This window comes from Podarcis erhardii (assembly GCF_964252035.2).
Source record: "Podarcis erhardii genome assembly, chromosome: 10".
Taxonomy (NCBI): Eukaryota; Metazoa; Chordata; class Lepidosauria; order Squamata; family Lacertidae; genus Podarcis; species Podarcis erhardii.
Genome location: NC_138500.1, coordinates 31,802,999 through 31,822,701, shown reverse-complemented (window position 1 = coordinate 31,822,701; position 19,703 = coordinate 31,802,999). Strand labels below are relative to the sequence as shown.

Below are 19,703 nucleotides of genomic sequence, written 5' to 3'. Positions count from 1 at the left end.
CTCCGCGCCTTCGGATTGGCCGCGCCGCCTGCTCGTCCCGTAGCTCTGCGTTCTGGTGGGCGGGAGCTTCCGCGGCTGAGAGGAGCTGAGCCGGCGGCGGTGAGGGCCGGGGGTTCTTTTTTTTTGCGCGCTCGGGGAAGTTTTCTGTGGGAGGCTGCGGAAGGGGAAGGCGGCCAAGTGCGGGCAGCTGGGATGGAGTCGTGACCAGGTGAGTGCGAGGGAGGCTTCGGGAGGGAGCGTGCCGGCAGCTCCTCGCCCCGCCCGCCCGCCCGCCGAGGGGGGGGGAATGTCCCTCCATGTATGGGGCAGGGAACCGCCCCTCTGGGAAGCACGAAGCGGGGCTGCCCCGGTTGCTGGGAGAGCCTGGCCTTGGCTCGCCTCACGCTCCTCCTCTGCCCCACAGCGGAGGCTGGCGGGAGAACCGCGCCCTCCTTCTCCCGTCCCACACGAACCACGCAGCCCCCCCTCCGTCGCCCCACGCCGTTCTCCTTTGCAGCGCCCCCTTCCCACGACCGGGCCTCTCCTTCGGGCTACGTGACTCTGGCGTGGCCCTCCCGCCCCTTTGCTATGCGCTCGGGAGTAAAACGGCGAATGTTCCGCCTCCCCAGCCCCCAAATAATTTGCCTAGAAGAGCCACCGAAGGTATCCTTTTTCTCCATCAGCCGCCAGCCAGGCTTCTGCTTTTCCCCGTAACGCCCCCCTCCGCTGTGTCATTTCACCGTTTTCCGAACGGGTTTATCATCCCTCCCTTTCCACTGTTTTCAACTATTGGGTTTTTATTGGACGACAAGAATAAACCTCCAGGATCATCACCACCACCACCAAAAAATTATTGGGGTTTTTTTTTTCTTTGAGACTCTTCCTCCCAGAAAATTTTAATTGCAAAGGAAATGTAAATGTACTGGACCTTCTCTATGTAATTTCAAGAATGCAAGATTGCCCCTGATTCAGTTTCAGAATTGTAATCTGCAATCTGTGTGGAAGACTGTTTTGAGAATATGGGCTGAGCTGATCACACCCACTGGCACATGTAGGAATCTGCGTTGAGCATATAGATTCAGGATGAATTATCATTTCATGCTTCCCAGAATCCTGTGCTAGAGGGTGGTTGAATGCGGCTGGCTCATTGTGGGCTGGAGGCCAGCAAGAATATCCTTTGCTAGTACTTTCCCTGCTGCTTAACATCCGACGATCTGAGCTTGTGAATAGAATCACACTGGCACATAGAGTTCATCCATAGTTAAGGATGCATCCTCTTTAACAGCATAAAGACATGGGACTCCTCTTGGATGAAGAGGGGTGTGTGTTTGAATGTAAGCATTGCATCTGTTGCTTTGCCCACTTTTTCCCCTCTGGTGTTGCCGTGTCTGGTAGGCGAGATCTAGAAGGTTGCCTGCAAGGCATTGTGGCCCTTAGGCTGAAAATGTTTATTATGGCATAAGTTTTCTTGTACACTTCTTGTTTTCAAACACTGGAGTGACTTGTCAGTTCAGTCCTGTGTTAGTAAGTCTTTATTGCCCTAGCTAATTCTGTAGCAAGGGATTTGCATACTTGTTGACCTAGTGAAGGTCTTGAGCAGGAGCCTCCCTTTTTGTTTCCCAGGATAGTATCTCAAGAGTGCAGTTCACCAGCTTTGAGGAGTATAGTATGGGAAAATGGTAGTTGTGAAATTATGGCATGGGATTGTGTAACTTGGTGCAATGAAAAGTACAGTACACGAGTATAGGTGGGCAGAAAATGCATGAGCATGCAAGATTTGGTAGGCATTTTTAATCCAAAGATGAAATAATTACATCAAAATTTCCGCTGCACCCCATATTTTGCATCTCTATTTAAGGCACACAGAAAAGAATGTGAAGATTGATATTTCAGGTGTGTAGAAAAATAGTTGGTATGTGTATAAATATTGATTTTAATATCAAGCTTGATACAGTATTTTAAAAATTGCTCTAAATGGTGTGCAGTATGAAACAAACAATATAATTAAGACAAAAATGCAATATAAAACCAATGAATGTCAGTTTTGGTGTCATTGTATACAGATAAAGTATAAGGATGAATAACTTCTAGGTACAAAATATGCTCTGAAGTAGAAAAAACTGTGATCAGCAGGGTGCCCTTTTTCTATCATTGGGATACCCTGGGAAACTCGCCAAGCATATTGCACCTGGTGCTGGGTGTGGAGAATGCACCTAATTGCTTAATGTAGTGTTTCTCAAACTTGGGTCCCTAACGGTTGTTGAACTACACCTCACATCATCCCTCCCCACTGGTCCTGCTAGCTTTGGATTATGGGAGTTGTAGTTCAACTACAGCTGGGGACCCAAGTTTGAGCAACAGTGGCTTAATGGAACACAGGTGTGTGTGCAGCCTTAGGAAGCTCCAACCACTTTGGTGCCTGCCCATAAAAGCAAGCCCTGATCATGGGACAGTGAAGCAGCTGGAGAAGATAGGGCAGAGGCTGCAGAAAGAACTGTGAGTGGAGAGGCGGCTTATTTGTATTAGTGTAATGTTTTTATATGTTAACTTTTTTTGTAATATTTAGTGTTTGTTTCAGTTTTCTGTATACTTCATAGATATGTTTTTTATGTATTACGTAGCATAGAACTGGTGTAATAAATAAAAATTCACTGATGATATTGCTTCCAGGCCTGTTTCCTGCTTTCTGTGGATAGCTGACTTCATACATGACAGAAATATGTTTAGCAAAAACTTGCTCTGCTAATTAAAGTGGGTGCCTAGGAAGTGCAGAATGATTTTTTGAGGGATATTGCTTATTGGAAGTTTGCACTGCCCATCTATTGTCCTTATGAAAGCTGAATAACTTGGAGTTTCATTCTTAGTTGAGTTTGAAGTGTATAGTTCTTACATCTATCCTTATGAATCATCAGGATTTTGGTCTATTGGGACACGTAAAGAAATCCTTCATGTTGGTAGAATAGTTAATACAATGTATGATGAAAGTTTAAAGGGAGAAATGGAAGCTAAGGTGTGGTAGATTGTAAGCACATGCTATGCTAGCAGTATGTTGAATACTGATAGTAGTGCTAGGAATCTAGTAAATTGCCTTATACAGTGGTATCTCGGGTTACATACGCTTCAGGTTACATATGCTTCAGGTTACAGACTCCGCTAACCCAGAAATATTACCTTGAGTTAAGAGCTTTGCTTCAGGATGAGAACAGAAATTGTGCTCCGGCGGCCAGAACGAATTAAGTACTTAACCTGAGGTACCACTGTACTGAGTCAGACCTTTAGTCATCTAGCTTAGTATTGATTACACTGACTGAGCTTTCCAGGGTTTCTGACAGGAGCTTTTCACAGCCCTTCCTGGAGAAGCTGGGAATTTAACCTGCATGTGAGGCAGATGCTCTGTCACTGAACTTATAGCCCTACGTATAGCTGGGAATTTGGAAAGACCAGTGAAGTCCAGATATGCACAGAATTCTCAAGTGAAGCATGGTAGCGATAATGCCCTTTGTTGCTTGGCCCACCATTGGCTGCTGTAAAAAACTGTCCTTTTTGAATTTGATGAATTGTTTTAAAAATCTGTGTCTGCTTGTGGCCATCACAACAACCTGTGACAAAGAAATCCATATTTTTTTTTTACATTATGTGAAGGATTTTCTCATCACGTGCCACAAGTTTGTTGTCTTTAAGTTCTCTTGGCTGAAATGTACTGAGAATTTTTATTTGCTTCTCCTTGCTGTTAGTAGTTTTGTAAACCTTTATCAAATTGAGCCTCAGACATGAACATATTTTTTAACCTAAATATTCAGACTTCTTATGAAGAAATGCAGAAGGATATTACTGATTGTTTTAATTTCCCTTTTCTCTATTTTTGTAATTTACTTTAAGTGAAACTTTAATTCCTTTGTGTTGGTGAGGTCCTATAGGCATTTCATGACTATTGAAGATTACAGTATCTTTCAATTCATCATTCTGTTAAAACCAGATTGCTTGAATTTCAGTGAGACATTCTACATCTGAATATATTGTTTTTACATGTGTTTTTAACTAAAATAGAAATAGCATGCAGATTGGAAGAGGATGGGGAAATTAAGTTAAGGGATACTCTGCACACACCAGCCAATTCCAGAGCATAGTGGTCGGGATTCAACTAAGTCCAGTCAGTGGAAGCCCTGCACAAGGACTACTGCGTGCAATGGGTCTTTTACCTTTCTCCTCCGTCCACTTCCTCAAAATTGGCTCTGGGGCGGTTGGGGATCCTTTGGTTTGGTCTGGCAAACCCAAATGCTTCCCTGCCAAAACAGTTGTTTTAGCACAATGTTGAATTCCTCCCATAGTGTTTATGTGTTTGTGCGCAAGATGTCAAAATGATACAGAATTTGATATTGGTGAGTACAGCATTCTGCATGCACAAGGACTTGGTCATAGGGGTCAGTATGCAAACAGCTATCTGTCCTTTGCTGTGTCTTCCTGCCTAGGCTTTTAATCCCATCAGTTCTTTGCTTCTTCCTTGTCTCCACTCTTTAGAAATCACATGAAAATATAGGGATAAATTCAGCCTTTGTTCTTAGTTTTGCTGTATATATAAGTTGAAACTGTCTTTATATTTTAACTCACTGTTTTGGGTTGCAGCCTTACCTAGGAATAAAGCACTTCAGCTCAGTATACCGTATTTTTCGCCCTATAGGACGCACTTTTTCCCCTCCAAAAATGAAGGGGAAATCTGGGTGCGTCCTATGGGGCGAATGCAGGCTTTCGCTGAAGCTTGGAAGACAGGCTTCAGGAAGACATCCGCAGCCTGCTTCCCGGAGCGCCGGGCGCACTGAAAGCAGAGCGCCCAGCACTTCGGGAACACATCCGCAGCCTAGGCAGCCCTGTGGGAGTTCCCGCAGGGCTGTCTAGGCTGTGGATAGCAGCCTGCCGCCCGGCGCGAGGGGCGCCCTGAAGCAGAGCGCCCCTCGCGCCGGGCAGACATCTGCAGCGTGGGGAGCCCTGCAGGAGTTCCCCGCAGGGCTCCCCACGCTGCGGATAGCAGCCTGCTGCCTGGCGTGAGAGGCGCCCTGAAGCAGAGCGCCTTGTGCCGGGCAGACATCCGCAATGTGGGGAGCCCTGCAGGAGTTCCCTGCAGGCTCCCCACGCTGCGGATAGCAGCCTGCCACCCAGCGGGCAGGGCGCACTGAAGCAGAGCGCCCCACGCACCGGGCAGACATCGGCCAGCCCCACAAGCTCGGGGGACAGCAGGGAGGCGCAGCGCCGCCATCCCGCTGTTCCTCGACCTGGTTCGGTTTCCCCGACCTGGTTTTGGGGGGGAAATAAAGAAAACAAATTTCCTTTATTTCCCCCCCCCAAAAAACTAGGTGCGTCCTATGGGACGGAGCGTCCTATGGGACGAAAAATACGTTAACTTCTGAGTAGACATACCTAGGATTGCATTGCACATTTGTGGTACTGAAAGTTGTGTTGATTTTAAATAGCAGTATAACTTCTAATATGTTTCCTCTTGCTTGCTCCTCAAGTACTGGAGACAAGAAAGAATCCTTGTTAAATTCATTTTACTGTGGGCCTAACTTTGGAATGGGCAAATTAGTATAACTTCAGGAGACTACTCAGCAATGAACTCATCTTCCAAACTTCATGTCTTTAGGAATAGAGAGGATAATAGTGTCTAGTTTGGTTTTTGTTTTAAATAACTTTTTATTGGGTTTTATACAAGGATCATAGGAATAATAAATGATACAAATAAACAGACCAAGTCTTCTCAATTTGCAGTAATATCTACAACATATGGTCATTATTAATGGTCCATGTGTAAGTTCTTGGCTCGTGAATTGGTCTAAACAAAAACAAAGGGGGAAAATGATAGAACAGAGTTAACCGATAACATTCAGCATCACATAGCTAAATGCCTAATCAGGAATCTTTGTGGTAGTGCTTAGATGAAGTATGAGTAATAGTCATTTTTCCTATTTATGTTTCCATTGAAACAATATACCATATATTGATGAACATGGGAGTTCAAAGTAGAGATAATTATGTTTAAATTAACGTTTAGATCAACCAGATTGAACCAAATGCTGATGGAGGGGATTGTTCATTTTCTGGAATACTGACATATGTTATGAAATTAAATCACATGAGGGTAAAGGCATCTTTTTTGATCTGTCCACATGTCAACCATAGTTTACTTATTAATCTCTCAAGGAAGGCTGTTTTCCAAACTATTTTGTACCAGTTGTCTACCATTGTGCTAGAAAGGTCTTTCCAGTGTCTGCTTATGTTGTGTCATGCCGCTTGTAATAAATTACATATTAATATTTTATTATGTAAATCCAGATTGTTGTCTTGAAATACATTTAATAAAGATAATTCAGGTATGACATACAATAGTGTCTAGTTAAACAAAATGTCACAAATCTTGCAAAATGAGATTTCAGTTACTGCACTGTGTATGAATATTTGAAATTTTGTGGAATTCTTTTTATAAGCACTTTATGGAAAAATAAAATTGATAGTTTGAGGACCATCTTTGTGACACAATTTTAGAAAAAGGCAAATAGTTTTAACTAGTATATTGGAACTTGCAATTTTAACCTTGTAGTGAATATCAGTTCTTAAATTTAAATATAATAGTTTTAGAGGTCTACGAATTTGCTTGATGCTTGTAAATAGCTTGTTTTCCTGTTAATTTTGTGGTATTATGACAAATTTGAAACTGGATACAGTATAGTTAAGCTTTTGTGGAGTTACAGCAGGAATATAAGGGAGAATGACTTGAGATTAAAATTCCCTTTCACAAAGGAATTCCGAAATATGTTGTGCCACTTGAGACTTTTATTACATGAGCTTTGGACCTGTTGTAAGTATAATTGTGTTACCTCTCTTCCTTAAGCCTTCCCAACTATTCTGGTTTGCCTTGCCCAGTGGCACTTTTCTGTTTTTTAAAAAAGCTGCTTCATATTGTGTTTTGTTGATCTTACCTGGTTTGGAGTAATGCAAACATTAATTTCATTAGTTTTAATAGCTGCTAATCAAGAAAAAAAACCCCTGTCTGCTTTGCTGTGTTTGTCATAAATCCATCAGTGGAAAAAGGGAGACGATTAAATACTGGATAGTGACAAGATATCTGTAGTTATTTGCCACTAATGAGGCATTTGTATTCTTTGTAACCATGGTTCTGGGGTGTTTTCAGTAGTGGGAGAGATTACTCATGGTAATATATGATACATTGGAGTAATTTGCTAGTCTCTGATTACCCAGGAACAAGGAAGATATATTATGGGAACTTGATTCAGTGTAAAAGCCATTCTTATAGGAAAAGGGAGTCTCTTGTGAGATTAGGTTAAAGGGGGTTCCCTTACTAACAACATACGAAACAAATTGCAGTTGGGATAGAGTTGACCTAAGTTTAAAAAATATTGAAGCAAGGATATAATTTTCACAGATAACTTTAACTTGGAAATAAGGTTTCTAGCTATTGGTTCTTGAATAGCCACTAGAAACAGTAATGTATGCTAGAGATCCCTGATATGGATAGAAAAGGTTGAATATTTCATAAAGGTTTAAAACATCTGAAGGTTATGAAATCCCAACTGCACTGGCTGCCAGTTAGTTTCTGGGCCCAATTGAAAGTGCTGGTTTTGACCTATAAAGCCTTAAATGGCTCAGGACCACAAATAACTCAAGAACTACCTCTCTCCATATGAACCTACCAGGACCCTGCGGTAATCATGTGAGGCCCTTCTTTGTGTGCCTCTTCCACGAGAGGTCTGGAGGGTCGCAACACAGGAATGGGCCTTTTCTGCAGTGGCTCCCCATTTGTAGAATGCTTTTCTCAGGGAGGTACAGCTGGCACCTCCATTATACACCTTTAGGTGCCAGGCAAAAAGCAAAGCATTCCTCTTCAACCAGGGCTTTGGCAGACTGACATCCTATATGGTTTTAAATGTCTTTATGGGAGAGTGGTTATATTTTGTTTCATTTTTGTTTGTGTTATTATTATTATGTCTTTTGTGTTTTTATATTGTATTTTTATGCTGTGAATCACCCTGAAGGGCAGTATACATAGTTAATAAATGATGATAATAATCCAGCCCTTTGCACACATGCCACTTACAACAGAGTGGCCCACTCAGTGTGCATGATAGCGTTTCAAAGAAAGTGCACCCTTTAAAGAGGGGTTTGTGATGTGAGAAATGTTTAAAGTGGGCATTTCAAGTGCTTTAAAAATCTAAGCTCTGTCAGAACGCCCAGATGCAAAGTGTTTTAATAACTTTATTTTTGAGGTCTAAATGAAAGGTCTTTAATGTGATATAAGAAGCTAACTGAGCTGCATTGTGAGGCTAATGAGTAGAAAGAGGAGTCTTTTGGGCTTCTATCTGTCGCACTTCCATTGAGGTTTTATTCTGCTTATTGTTACTTTAATAACCTATGCTTGTTGTGTACTAACATTTCTTGGTTGTAATAGTTTAGGATTCTTCATTCTTTTTTAAAAATAAAATAAAATTCCAGTTATGTCCTATAGCAGATGGTTGGACAGGAGTGATTAAAATTAAGAGTTGCAACTCTGAAAAGAGTATATACTTCAGTGCAGCTTTGGGCAGTGCACACCTTCATTAGGACTTTGCAACGCTACCAAGGACTAGCTGAAACTGCTTGCTGACACTGGGCTATGCTTGCTTTTGTCATTTTATTTTGAAGGTAGGTAGATGTTTGCTATCGCCTCAGTATGTTTTTGCAGTGTGACTACTTTGGTGACATTCTTTAATTATAGAGAAGGCAGCTTTCATTTTCTGCCTCTGGCCTTCTTAATTTTGGAATTCTAATTAAACATGCGAAAGTTGGGTCAGCAGTTAGTGTTTTACACAGAGCAGCTGAAACTTACCTTTCTTAGGAACCTTCCTTCAAGTTCACATGTACATTTTGGATTCAGGTAATTCGAGAAACTATGGTAGCAACAGTGAACTCCATTCCAACATGCACATTTTAAATTTGTTTTTGTTAGTGGGATAGCCTTTGCTTGCTTGCTTTTTAGCTTTTGCTTTCTCAGACCCTTCTTTCTTGCCATTGTAGAAGTTACAGGCATTTTATTTTCTGATTGAATTTGCTGTTTAGAAATCAAGTAGGGAATTTGATCTGATGACATTTCATTTGCTTTTTACTTTACCTTGCATCTCCATTACCTTGTCGCTGTCAGAAATATTCCCTTTTCTTATTCCCAAACAGACAAAACCTCTTCAAAGTGGGCTTGATGTTTAAAGTTGGAGACTGTGCAGGGTGGAGATGTTGAGTTGCTGAGCTTTGAAAAGGGCTGCCAAGCATTTCTTCCTTGGTCTATTCTGCCATTGTCTACAGATGACAAATTATGACTGCATTTAAACATTTGGGTGCCACAGTACTTGGGTGCCTGGAAGCTTTCAAAAAGTCCTACTTGCTGTGTGTGTCTTGCCTAACTAGGAGGGGAAAGCTAACTCCTTTCCAGCTGTTCCTACCATGTGACAGGCTTTTTTTAAAAGTGTGGGAGTGTAGGGGTGTGGTCAAGAGCAGAGACTTTGAGATGGAAAGGGAGGCCTTATGGACTAGAGGTTCATTATTCTTGCTGTACAGGAATTCATAACTTTGCTTTGTGGTTTTCATAATGGGGAATAGAGGGAGGGACTCTTCCTTCCTTCCACATAGACAACAGAAATCATAATTAGAAACTTGGGATTGTTAAGTTTAGATGAAGGATCCTAGACTCTTGATGGTTATAGGGAGAGCTACTTGAGCTTTTAAATATGTAACTGGTGGGAGAAAGAGGGATATGAAAATTAAACCCCTGTTGTGGCATTCAGATCAGAGGCTCTTTCTTAAGGCCAGTTGGAGAATTTCCATGTTGTTCAGCTACTAAACTCTGAGTCACCACTAGCAAAGGCAGATAACCCATTGTAATTGCTAGAATACCAACAGCTTAGCTGGAACATGTAAACAATGGTGTATAAACTTTTCCACTGAATTATAAGTTTATGAGCAAGACAAGACTTCTGCATCTCTTACAGTTGACGTTATTTTCTCGGGGGGAGGGGACTTGTGAAAGTTATTTTATTACAGTACAGTCATACCACACAGCTGGAAAAGAGGTGGAGGAAAACTTCATAGTGGTTCTGTTACCAGCTGTGTAGTTGAGCTGTGGACATAACATGGCACTATTAAGAAAAATAAAATACATGAGATGATTAAAAATTGCTTTCTTACATATGTTTATTGACTAATCATGTAAGCTGGGGTGAGGCAGAAAATATGTTGGGATCTGTTGGAATTTGGAACTTAAGTTGTTACTCATTTCCATTGTATGCCCAAGTGGTCTAAAGGGTTTTACCTTTTCTTTTTTTATTTCTCATTTCTATTTACAATATTTCAAGACCCTCATATTTTGGAGAAAAGAGTTAAGGAAAAGGAGCTTTTATATACCGGCAAATGCTTTACAGAAGGGCTATCTTAGCAGCTAAGACTAATGGCTAAGCCTTCACTGCAGTAAAGTGTCTCCTACATTGCCTTCTGTTAGAGTCCCAAGCTAGATTTTTAAAGCTGCAGCATGCCATTGACTTACTAAGTATTACTGCATAGATATCTATGCCAGAAAAGAAGCAGGTATTGGGAAAGAAGTGCTTTAGCATATCTTCTCATGAGGCCTTTAACGTCCACCTCTTGGCAAACTGGCTTGCTAATTATCTGTTGTGGGACTACCCAATAGGCATAAAGGAAGTGGTTGTACGTAGTGTAGTCATAACCCCTCACCTTTCTGGATATTCTTGGGAACTTCCATGGTAGTTGACTGAGTGATCTTTGGCAGTAGGGAAGTCAATTAAATCTGATGGTTGAGGCAATACACTGCACACCCTTGTCTGGAAGATTGTGAGAAGTTAGATAGCTCAGTTGGTTAGAGCATAGTGCAGGCACGATCTTCGTAATGGGCAGCTGCATATTCCTGCATTGCATGTGGTTGAACTAGATGATCCTCAGGCTCCCTTCCAGCTCTGTGATTCTTTGATTCTATTTCACCTTTTGTGACTGCTTAGAGCTATTGAAAGAAACTAAGTTGTGTTAAGAGGCAGGAAGGAATGGTGCTCAAATAGCATGTCATTTTAGATTGCTACTGGCATTTAGGCTAAAATCTGTTACTAAAGTACAGGGACCACATCCAGTTGTGTCCATTAAAATTCAAATGTTAGACCTATTCTTTAAATACTTTTTTCTTTTAATGTGGTTTCTCATTTGTTCAGTTCTGGCTCTAGAATATGAAGATGCAGAAGCAAAAATCACATTAAATATATCATTCTTGTGATTTGTAGCTAATGCACACTTGTAGAAGCAAGTAAAACTTAGTCTATTATTATGTCCCTGGCAGCTTCTTCCAGTTGAGAGCTCTTGCTCTTCAAAGATTAAAGCATTCTTTCGCACACACAAATTAATGTAATGAAAATTTCAAACTGAAATGTTCTGGTGGTGATTACCATCAGATTCTACCAACTTTACAGTAGTTTATACCCTTATTTTTCACGAAAACCTGGGCTGTCACCGGAGTTTCTCGGTTCCTGCTCCTGCCAACCTAGCTGTTTGAAAGCATGTCAAAGTGCAAGTAGATAGATAGGTACCGCTCCAGCGGGAAGGTAAATGGCATTTCCGTGTGCTGCTCTGGTTCTCCAGAAGTGGCTTAGTCATGCTGGCCACATGACCCGGAGGCTGTATGCCGGCTCCCACTGCCAGTAAAGCGAGATGAGTGCTGCAACCCCAGAGTCGTCTGCGGTTGGAACTAATGGTCAGGGTTCCCTTTACCTTTTACTCAGAGTAGATTGAAATTAATATACCTAAGTTACTAAGGTCCATTCATTTAAACAAATCTACTCCTGAGTATGACTGGCATTGCTCGTGATCTATATTTGGTGCACTGTTGGTATGTTCAAAGTGGGATATGTCCAGGGTTAAGGAAATTTAGATATAGTATTCCTTGGTATCTCTTTGGGAATACTTTTTTCAGATGAAGCGGCTTGTATTGTAATTCTTCATGCATAAGGCATGTGGAGAGTGCACTGCTATTCTAAATGTATGCACTACTCCATATGTTGCTGCAGTAGCCACTTAGCAGAATCTGATAATCTGATAGTCCCATTATTGAATAGACATATTCAAGTATATACTCCCATCTAAAACTGTTGCTGCTTTGTGTCACTTAAGACTTGCTTAGGCTGCCTTTATTATGCTGCATCATTTACTGTATTTGTAAATATAGACTTTGTAAAGTTATTTACAAAAACTTTATTTGTAAATAAAGACTGCTTCTGTATACATTGTACACTCAAAATTAACCAATAAGATGTTAAAAGAATCACAGATTGTCTCAACTGTTATTTGATCCGCATATGCAAACAAACCAGGACTGGATTAAACCAAGAACTAATTTATTAAGTTATGCTTGTGAAGGGAGGAGTATTGTTCCTGATTCTCCAAACCGCAGGTAGAGGAGGTGTCATCTGAATGCAGCCTTCAAATACTGTCTGAATCCTGACATTGCTTTAGAGGGGATGCCCAACAACTTAAATTTGGTGGCAACAAGATGGGAGCTGCTTTGTTTTTTATCTGTAGGTAACATGGCTTAAATCTTGTGGAAGAGATTTGATTTGTGTGATTTCTGTTTCTTTTGTAGTGATTGGAGCGCCTGGCATGGAACAGAACTGGATTGATTTGTGGGAACTATAAGGTTTGTAATCTTCCAGTTGCATTGCTTCCTTTTAAAATTAATTGCGTGTCAAGGCCCTGCACACCCCCATTTGATGAATAAGACACGTGGACTCCAGTCTTTTAGGTTAATGGGCTAATAAAGGCCACAACTTTATTGGTTACAGAATGTGAATGGTATTGGCTTAGGCATTGGACCCAAACCGACTATATCTGGCTCCTGCCCGCCATGCAGGGAGTCTCACAAGGGTTAACCACCAGTAGGGGGAGCCCCAATGATGTACATCAACTCAGATCTCCCCTCAGGGTCACCAGTGTGGTCGTGCCATAGCCATAGCCTCTACCTGGGCTTTTGACAGGAACCAGGCCCCCGGATTCTTTTAATGGTATACCCTTAAAGGGGAGGGGCAGGTGATGGCCACAGCTTCTCCTCCCATCAACCAAGCTTTTCCAATGCCTAACCACCAAACCTTACAAAGTTGTGACGATTTGCTACGAGGTAGGTGAAAACCAAGTGGCTGGTGCCAATCTACCAAGTGGAAAAATTCCTACCAGGCCTCTTCAACAGGCGACCAACCGAGGTCCATATCAAGGTCAAGTTGTCGAATGCAAGAAGAAAGGGCGGGAGGGCGGGAGATCCGCTGAAGCAAGAAGCAGAAGAAGAGCTCCCAGCTTGGATTGGCTGGCTGCGGGCATGACGCGGGCCGCAACTCCCTGATGATGCGGGGGACTTGACACGCCCCCACTAAGTGCAGGAAAGTGTGAGGCCAGCCCGCAACCGTGCCCTCCTGCGAAGGAGATTGGCTTTGACATATTATAGTTGGGAGGGGTTGAGGGGAACCTTATTGATACTAGCTTTTTGGATGTGTGTGTAAAAAATTAATTACTACAATATTGTGTATTTTTATACCAAACACAAAATCTGGTAGCTATTTCAGAACCCATGGATTTCATGGGCAATGTGGACTTCCTGGAAAATTTTGAATCAGAACGTTTTTTAAGGAAAACATTTTTTGGAAAATTTCTTTGTGCCTTAGATATTTTTTTGCATAATTAATTATAGTATTCAAACTAATACTTCCCCAGAACAACTCAAATTTAGAAATGTACTTGGGTCCATGGAAAAACATAGCTGTGGAAAATTCTTCATCCCACATCACTGATATTTTTGTTAAGTTGCTAACTCTCATGATTTGAAAGAATCACAGACATGCTTGCCTCATCTGACAAAGGCACTGATGCTGATAATCCAGAAAACTCAAGTTCAGGGGCTCCATGTCCTCATAATCATCCACCTGCCCAAAGGTTCACATTAAGCTGTAGATCAGGGTGGGGAATCTTTATAGCCCACAGGCCAACTTAAACTGGTGGGCAGGCCAACTCACCTGTCAAAGTCGTTTGTGCAGCACTTTCAGGCACCCAACAGTGACCTAGTTGGCAGGCCCTTGGGGACCTCAGTGCAAGGAGCTTTGGAAGCCTTATCTTCAGCACTAGGGAAACTCTGAGCACGTCTTTCAAAGCTTTTTAGCTTCCCAAATGCCTTACAGCCAGCTGGCATGTGGGAAGTGCTTCATAATGCCAAGTAAAGTGTTGGCAAAGCTGCTTTCATCAGGGATTGGATATGTGATCAAGTTCCCCTTAGGGAACTCTGTTGTGTAGCCAAACCCCCTGTATCTCTGTGCCACACCTGATGTCATATATGATGTCAGGTGAAAGGCAGATGAGTGAGGTTTGGGAAATCTGTAGCTTGTGGTTCAGCATGGGTCCCAATTTGACCTGTCAGCCGGAGGTCCCCTAACCCTTCTCTAAATAAATCACCCCATTGGGACCTGCAGTAAGTACTTGATTAGAAATGGCTTCCTGGTACACGTCTGCTCCATGTTAAAATGTTAGATGCCCGTTTGTCCCTAATGCTTTATATGTGTATATGGCAAAGCATGAGTCAGCAAACATTTCTGCACAAAGTGTGAACTTGCCTATGGAGATGACAAAACATCTGTGTTTCTACAGATGGCAGTTTAAGGGGAGTAGGATGTATGGAGAAGAAAGATTTTTTTGTGGAGGGGAGGGTTGATAAGCTAAGCAAGATTCTGGAAGAGTTGATTGTTAAGAGCTTGGGAAATCTTTTTAAAGTCTCTCCCCCCCCTTTGCTTAATAAACAAATTACCACAATTTGGGGGGGGGGAACAACCTTAAATGTTTAAAAAATACTCATTCATAGATCCAAGTCTGTGTGCAGGTTGGAGAGCTTTGGATGGTTGAGTATGACAGGTTAATAGACTTCCTGTTGAAATACAGTGGTGAGTCAAACAGCTTTGTGCAGGCTGTGCTCCTGAAGGGTGTGGATCAGTACTGAGCAAGTGATGCCTGAACATCATTTGCTAAATGCTGACCTGTGATTTGGTTGGACTGGGTATAGAAAAAGCATTTTATATTGGGCTTAAGGAAAAAAGCACCACTGGTAATTTTGGAAGCTCTAATTGCTGTGGCTGCATGGACTTCTCACTCACGCCACACCCATGTGATCCATCTGTAGAGGGCCATTGTCATTATGTCCTGCATTTGGATTTCCTGTAGAGATCTGTGGCCATTGTGGGAACCAGTGCTTTTTAGTGGAATGGTATCTGGAAATGTGCTTCCAGTTATAAATGCATTTCCTCCCTCCTGGGTATGTGTCCACATACTTGGTACAGTAGGCTGACATAAATACTGTTAATATGTGCAGGTGAACCCAAATCCGAGTCATTTAAATGAAGCTTAAGTATTTATAGGATCACAGCCTTTTCAGATTTTCTTGCAGGGGCACAACTTGTTTTATTACTTCTTTCTTTCATATTGCAGCAATGATATTTCAGGTGATCATTGCATGTTGTTTATTTATTCCTTTTGAAAATAATGAAGAGGCAAGGTCCAGTGTTGCAGACCCCCTTCCTGTATCAGCATGCCATCTGTCAAATCCTTATCATACTTGCTCCTCTGTCTACATGGATTGCAAAACTTGTTTTGGTCTTTCTCAATCAAGGGCCTGCAGAATACTTCCTCAATCAATGGATATATAGTTAACATCTGTTGCTTCTTACAACAAACAGAAGCTATAGGACTGATAAAATAACATCAGTGTTGCAATTTTCACTTAACATTATTTCTGTGATCACATGCTTTTAGAGCTTGGGAGTGGAAATTTGTGCAACTCGGAAAAAGGAGTTTCAAGGTGTCCACATTTCTGTCCTATCTCTCCCCTAACTTACTGAATATGCTACAAAGGAGGCGTTACTTAGAGACACAATACTTTTCTTTTCGCCTTCTGCTTCTGTTACTGGACTGTGCACTTTAAAGAGCAACAGTATAATTATTACCAATCATACAATCTACAGGTATGCTAGTATGCTATACAACTTTAATATTAGCAATATTTGATTGCATTGTTGGCATTTGATTGACTAGATAGTGCCATCCTCTGGACCTCTTGTTAGACTAAACCAGGGTTTCTAGGAAAGGCTTGTTAAGTTAAAATACATATTTTTATGTATCCATGTGTACCTAAAGACTGAACAAGCGCTGAATTTTCTGTAGACTGGGACTTACTTCAACTTCCTTGAAGCCTTCCCAGTTGAGTTTGGCAAGTTTCTATGTTCTACAATCAAAATTTAGCCCTTCCATGCAGGAAATCCAGTGCATGTACAGCTTTCCACAAGGCAAAATAGGTGTAAAGTAGCTGTAAACAAGTAATTCTGTAACTGTTCAGTTATGTTGTATGGAACCCATTTTTTGCTCTGTATATGATGGAGATATGTTAGATGACTTCATTGCATAACCATATAAAACATTAGCATGCTTAAATATAGTTGGTATGAATTTGCCTTAAGACTGGTGCTGTTTGCTCTTGGTTGGGGAATGACAAGTCATTGTCCCTGTGGCATTTCTAATCTGACAAGGAAAGAACCATCGGGATGCAGAAGTTCCTTGTGAAACAGGTGCTTGTACCATTGATTTTCAGCACTGTCAGTAGAAGTACTAGATGTACTGTTTCCCTCCTTGCACTGCTGGGGAGGGACAGGATAATAGGAAAAGCAGTGGCTTCTAATACCATTCAGGTTGTACAGTGAAAACGAGTGCACACTTTAGTTCCTTACTTGGAGAATCATTCAAAAGACCATACTCAGGTAGTTGTCTGCATAGAGAAGATCCAAGAAAGAGCATAGCAGGTAGCAGAGTGGATGTCCCTCTATAAAACAGAACTTCCCTAAATATGCAGATCTCAGTCTATAGTATGCATCTGGGTTCCTTTGGGAGAAAGGGCAGGATAAATGGAATTGAAAGAAAGAATGAATGAATAAAAGAAAACTATGTTGATTGGACTTTCCTGGCCTTATTTTTCAGTTATCTGAAAGACCTGTCATGGCTCTAGGCAGTGCATATTTTTTAATGTATTTTGTTCCTAGATTTAATCCTAAGAATTTCCAGTTGTAGTGTCATTAGTAACAGCGATAGGGAAAGACTTGTGCCTGAACCTCTGAAGAACTGATTGGAGCACTGAGATTTCTGGGTAAATACCCAGTTTTAGGTGATTGTTTTCTGCTTATTAGTAGACTATCAACAACATGGTGCTGTTTCTTACTTTTCTGAATTAGGGTTGTCTAGAAAGAATGTTGTCCTCAGCTATAACACCACTGCTTCTTCCTTCTCTGTTTAGCTTAAAACTTGATCCACTTAACACCACTCTGCCTAAAGATTACTTTAGATTTTCTTTTGGCCTCCTGATCACAGTTGCCAGAGACATGTAACAGATGGCCTTTTTTAAATGCAAGAAAAGTAGTTACTGCTTCCCAAAATAGCCTACTTCTGCATGCCACCTGCTGCTGCTAGTTGATGCAGGTTGCTTAGCAATTCTTAAATGAGTAGGAAATTGCCATTACCCTGGTAACCACTCCTAAATAGAAACTGACTTAAAGGAACGAAGAATAGAGAGAAACGTCCATAGCAAGTTTGCTAATGGAATTACTTCCCCACCTTTCTGTCTTAAAATAATGCTACCAACAGAAACTTTGATTCCTGGGGATATGTGGAGAATGACAGTATGCTTTATAATGTAACTGCATCCTCAGACTATATGGGGGTCACAAACCTTAATCAGTGATCCAGTTTAAAATGGGGGGGGGGCTATGAATTCAACATTTTAAAGGCTTTTTTTTTTTGTTCTAGCATGTCCCTATTACATTGACTGAGAAAAACAATATTAAATATATCCCCTCCCCAAAGATGAGTGATATCTTACAACTTAATTCAAGCTATGTTATGATTCATTGTTTCCAAAGAATATCCATATTCTAATTTTTATAATGTATAAACTGATTAATTAAGAAAAATTCTTTTCATCAATTGACAGCCTTAGTTTTTCCACTGTTTCAAGGCATCATCGTGGGTGGATGCTTTTTTAATTCCTGTAGAAAAAACCTTGAAATTAGCTGGAGTTATTACTGACAAGTAATCACAGGAGTGTTATTACTCTTCATGCATAGTCCCTGTTAGAAATGGGTTTAAAATGTAAGAAACATACTTGTAGAGTTCAGCTTTATAGAAAACTACAGAACATGCCATATGATTATAGGCTTGCTCTGTGTCCCCATAGCCTTACAAGCTTTGCTGCTACGTGTGAGGACATCGGAAATGAAGAACAGAGGGGTATCATAGCCAGTAATGCATAACACCGCAGATCAATTTTCTCCAAGTTCATTCCCACCCAGATTCAGCCCCAAATTAGTCAGTCTTCAACTCTCATTCTACTCATTTCCCTTTTGCTCCCAGCTCCAAGAGAAAGAGTAAAGAAAATCTCTGTATTTGTCTTTTCCCCTCATGCAGTCAAAAGTGCAGTAAGCTCAGCCTGGCAAAGACCCACGAGCCATTAGTACAAACTCTGAGATGGAGGAAACAATGAACAAGGCAGGGAAGGGACTTTCTACCCGAACAGTACATGCGAGTAAGAACTGCCTGCTCGTACACCTCGCTGTGGGACCATACAAGCTGATAAATGGGCATAAAGGAAGTATTATTGTGATAACATATGAGAAAGCACTGAAATAGCATTAATCTTGTAAATTAGTGGGCATGGGGGAAGAGGACCAGAGTGGGCTGTTTCCTGGTCTTGTGCAAAGTACAGCTGCCTGGTGCTTTTTGAAGGGAATTTATTAGCTCTATTAAACTAATAAATTAGAACTATAAAATTGATAACCAGTAAGAATAGTACCAAAATCCACCCCAGTCACCTAGCACTTGTCCAGTGCTGGTGGACTACAAATAACCTAAGCTGTAAGGGCTGCTATGATGGGACTTGCTTTGTAGTTTTAGTGCTCAGTTGGTCAACATTGTCATTGATCCTGCGGTACATCAGAGACTGCTGTGTTTGGAAGAAGAGGCCCAGCACAGCTACACTAGGTCTTGTAATGCATGCCTGAAGGCTATTCTGAACTCTTGAAAGTTTTCTATAAGGATTTTGCAATTTGCTGTGGAGTTTGGGCAGGGCAAAATTAGCTTGTTTCAGGATATGCTGAGCCTTTCCAGAGCCAAACTCAGCAGTTCATTCAGTTCCTAGTTGTTAATAGTAACTTGTTTCCTCTTTTGTTGTGTATATAGGCTTATTTGATTATATTACACCTTTAAATAAAGTTAATGTATCCAGATTACTCTTATGAATGTGACTTTTCTGAGGTATGAAATGGAAGAAGGAAGACATTTCTAGCTGCTTTGAGCTGTAGATGCTCATAGGTTTTGTATGCAGATTGTTTGTGCCTATTTATTTTGAACTTGAAACAATGGGGGGTGGGGACCCCTGCAAAAGAGCTACAGCTAGAGAAGAGGCCTACCTCTTGGAAGGTTGAATAATATATATATGCCATTGTTCAACTCTTATATGTTCTGTCTTCAGGTTGCCATCACAAAAGCCAAAGTGGATTTCTCCGGAGTGCTGTGCCTGCCCCCTTCCGTCGCTGCTGCAAATGGGCTGGACGGAGGAGGGGCCGGCGAGA

The 19,703-nt window shown here is 41.4% G+C and overlaps 1 long non-coding RNA gene across 1 annotated transcript; it reads left to right on the top strand.

The window, feature by feature from the left end:
* The first annotated feature begins 47 nt into the window (after positions 1-47).
* LOC309350652 lies at positions 48-19,690 on the top strand. The gene is made up of 3 exons (XR_014160471.1): positions 48-208; positions 12,650-12,703; positions 19,604-19,690. It is a non-coding gene; the product is annotated as an uncharacterized lncRNA (long non-coding RNA).
* Positions 19,691-19,703: the final 13 nt, after the last annotated feature.